This window comes from Marmota marmota, unplaced genomic scaffold (genome assembly GCF_001458135.2).
Source record: "Marmota marmota marmota unplaced genomic scaffold, marMar, whole genome shotgun sequence".
Classification (NCBI taxonomy): Eukaryota; Metazoa; Chordata; class Mammalia; order Rodentia; family Sciuridae; genus Marmota; species Marmota marmota.
In genome coordinates, this window is record NW_026006321.1 from 133,410 (window position 1) to 136,736 (window position 3,327).

At 38.6% G+C, this 3,327-nt stretch overlaps 1 long non-coding RNA gene across 1 annotated transcript in view; it reads right to left on the reverse strand.

Annotated features, from left to right (window-relative positions):
• Nucleotides 1-3,195: 3,195 nt before the first annotated feature.
• LOC125614730 overlaps nt 3,196-3,327 on the reverse strand; it is a 23,226-nt gene continuing 23,094 nt past the window's right edge. Inside the window, exon 3 of the long non-coding RNA XR_007345292.1 lies at nt 3,196-3,207. This is a non-coding gene — a long non-coding RNA (uncharacterized LOC125614730). The remainder of the gene's footprint in view (nt 3,208-3,327) is intronic.

Below are 3,327 nucleotides of genomic sequence, written 5' to 3' on the forward strand. Positions count from 1 at the left end.
TAAGAACTAGGGTTACAATTAGGCTTGGTTTTAGGGTTACATTTAGGACTAAGTCTAGTTTTACGATTAGGTTTAGGTTGAGGGTGATGTTTTGAACTAGGGTGAGTGTTAGGGTCAGAGTCAGGGTCAGAGTTTATTTTAGTGTTAGGGATAGGACTCGAATTAGGGGTAGGCTTGGCCAGATGTAGGGTTAGGATTTGGTTTAGGTTAAGGGTTAGGGTTAGTTCTATGTCTCAGTTGTGTTTTAGGGCTAAGGTTAAAGTTAAGGGTAGTTTTATGATTAGCATTATTGTTATTGCTACGGATAAGGTGAGTTTAGGCCTAGGGGTAGATTTAGAGTTATGATTAATTATAGGGTTAGGGCTATGGCTAGGGTTTGAGCTAAGGTTAGGGCTAGTGTTTGGGTTATGGTAAGGGAGAATTTTACAACTAGGAATAGGTCTAGCACAAGAGTTAGAGTTAGTCTTAGGGCTAGGGTTAGGGTTAGGGTTAGGAATAAATTAGGGCTAAGAATAGGTCTAGGGTTGGTGTTAGGCTTAGGCCTAGGATTAGGACTATGTTTATGGTTGGGTTTAGGGTTAGTTTTTGGGGAAAGGATGCCTGTTTGATTTCCACCTCTATTTCCATTTACCCATAGGGGTCAAAATCAAGTGAAAGCTTAAAATACAAAGTGTTCATGATAGCGAACCATTGAATTGAGAAGAGCATACCTTGGGAGAATACTAAGGATAGATTAAAGATGACTCCTCACCAGTATCAAAGAAATTTGAAAAAAAAAAAAAAACTAACTCTCACACTAAAATTACTTCTAACCCTCGCCCTAGCCCTAACCCTAAACCTAACCTTAACCCTAAAATGATTAGAGAACCAGTGATCCTAGAATTCCAGCACTTGGGGATCCCTGTGGGGCAAGCTAAGTGATGAATCCTACACAACATCCAACAAATCTGACAAAATAATTATGGGAGGTATTTCAGTACATGCATATTTTCCTGTTTTATATTGTACGGCTCTTAGATAAAGTTGTTTTTGCATGCTTAAGCTTAGGTCTACTTTCACAAGGAACATACCAGAGTCCCCACAGAGAACTGATTGAGTGTGTGAAGTTTCAAGCAGCTAGCACAAACCCTGTTTGATTTTCAGCTCCATTAACTTACCCGTATAGGTAAAAATGAATTAAAATCTTAAATACAAAATGCTCCTGACAGCGAACCTGTGGTGGGAGAAGGCCTAAACCTGTGGATCAGAGTAAATCTAGCTAAAAGATAAATCCTGCCAAGTGTCAAAGAATTTTGAATAAAACTTACTCTAATCCTAACACTAGCTCTAACCCTAGCTCTTTCCCTAACCCTAACTTTTTTATGGAATCTTTGATTTTAGAAGTTCCAAACATGGGCAGCCTAGTGGGGAAAGCTAAGGTATGAAGCCTACACTGTATCAAAGAAATCTGACCAAATAGTTGATGGAATATATCAGTACATGCATAATTCCCTGTTACCTCCTAAAGGACTCTTGGATAAAGTTGTTTTTACCTGCTTCAGCTTAGGCCTACTGTCACAAGAACAAACAAGAGATTGCCCACAACTTAGGCCTACTGTCACAAAGAACAAACCAGAGAGTTCCAACAAAGAACTGATTCAGTGTTTGAAGTTTCAAGCAGCTAGCAACAACCTGGTTTGATTTCAACCTCCATTTTCATTTACCTATATAGGTCAATATGAAGTGAAACCTTAAAATACAGAGTTTCCCTGATAGCGAACCATTGAAATGAGAAGGTCAAAACCTGGGGAGCATTTTGAGGCTAGGTAAAAGATGACTCCTTCCAAGTATCAAAGAAATTTGAACAAAACTAACTCTCACTCTAACACTACATTTAATCCTAGCCCTAACACTATACCTAACACTAACCCTAACCTGATTAGAGAACCATTGATTCTTGAAGTCCCACACTTGGAGAGCTTTGTGGGGAAAGCTAAATGATGAATCCTATGCAGTATCAAACAAATTTTGCCAAATAATTATGGGAGGAATTTCAGTGCATGCATATTCCCTGCTTTCTCCTAAAGGGCTCTCAGATAAAGTTGTTTTTGCATGCTTCAGCTTATGCCTACACTCACAAGGAACATACCAGAGTGTCCCCACAAATAATTGAGGGTGTGTGTGCAGTTTTAAGTAGCTAGGATAAAACCTGTTTGATTTCCAGGTTCATTTCCATTTACTCGTATAGGTCAAAATGAAGTAAAATGAAAATACTAACTGTTCCTGAAACCAAACAGTTGAACCAAAAAGCCTAAACCTGGGGAACAGAGTAAGGTTAGTTAAAGATGAATACTGGATTGTATCAAAGAAATTTGAATAAAGTAACTCTAACCCAAACACTACCTCTAAACTGAGCCCTAATCCTGACCCTAAACATTAACATAGCCCTATCCATAACCCTAATTTTAACCCTAATTTTAACTGTAACCAATGCCCAAACCCTAGATCTAATTATATCCATTACCATAACTCTAAACATAACCCTAATGCTAAACATAGCCCTAATCCTAACCTTTACCCTAAACCTGCTCTAACCCTAACCCTCACCCTAGCCCTCAATCTACCTCAAATCATAACACTTACCCTAAATGTAACCATAACCCTACGCCTAACCATAACCCTAACCCTAACCCTAACACTAGACCTAATCCTAACCATAAACCTAGCCCCAAACCTAGCTGTAACCTTGTCCTTTACCCTAAACATAAGCCTAACCCAAATACTAACAATAGGGCTAAATCTAACTGTATAGCTATCCCTAATGCTATTCAAAACCCTAAACCTAACCTGAACCCTAAACCTAACCATATCAATTACCCTAAACCTAATACTAATTTGAGCCTTCACCCTAAATCTTTTTTTTAAATTTTTTTTTAATTTTTTTTAATTTTTTATTGTTGGCTGTTCAAAACATTACATAGTTCTTCATATATCATATTTCACACTTTGATTCAAGTGGGTTATGACCTCCCATTTTTACCCCATATACAGATTGCAGAATCACATCAGTTACACATCCATTGATTTACATATTGCCATACTAGTGTCTGTTGTGTTCTGCTGCCTTTCCTATCCTCTACTATCCCCCCACCCCTCCCCTCCCCTCTTCTCTCTCTGCCCCCTCTACTGACATTCATTTGTCCCCCTTGTATTATTTGTCCCTTTCCCCTCACTTCCTCTTGTATGTACTTTTGTATAACTCTGAGGGTCTCCTTCCATTTCCATGCAATTTCCCTTCTCTCTCCCTTTCCCTCCCACCTCTCATCCCTGTTTAATGTTAATCTTCTT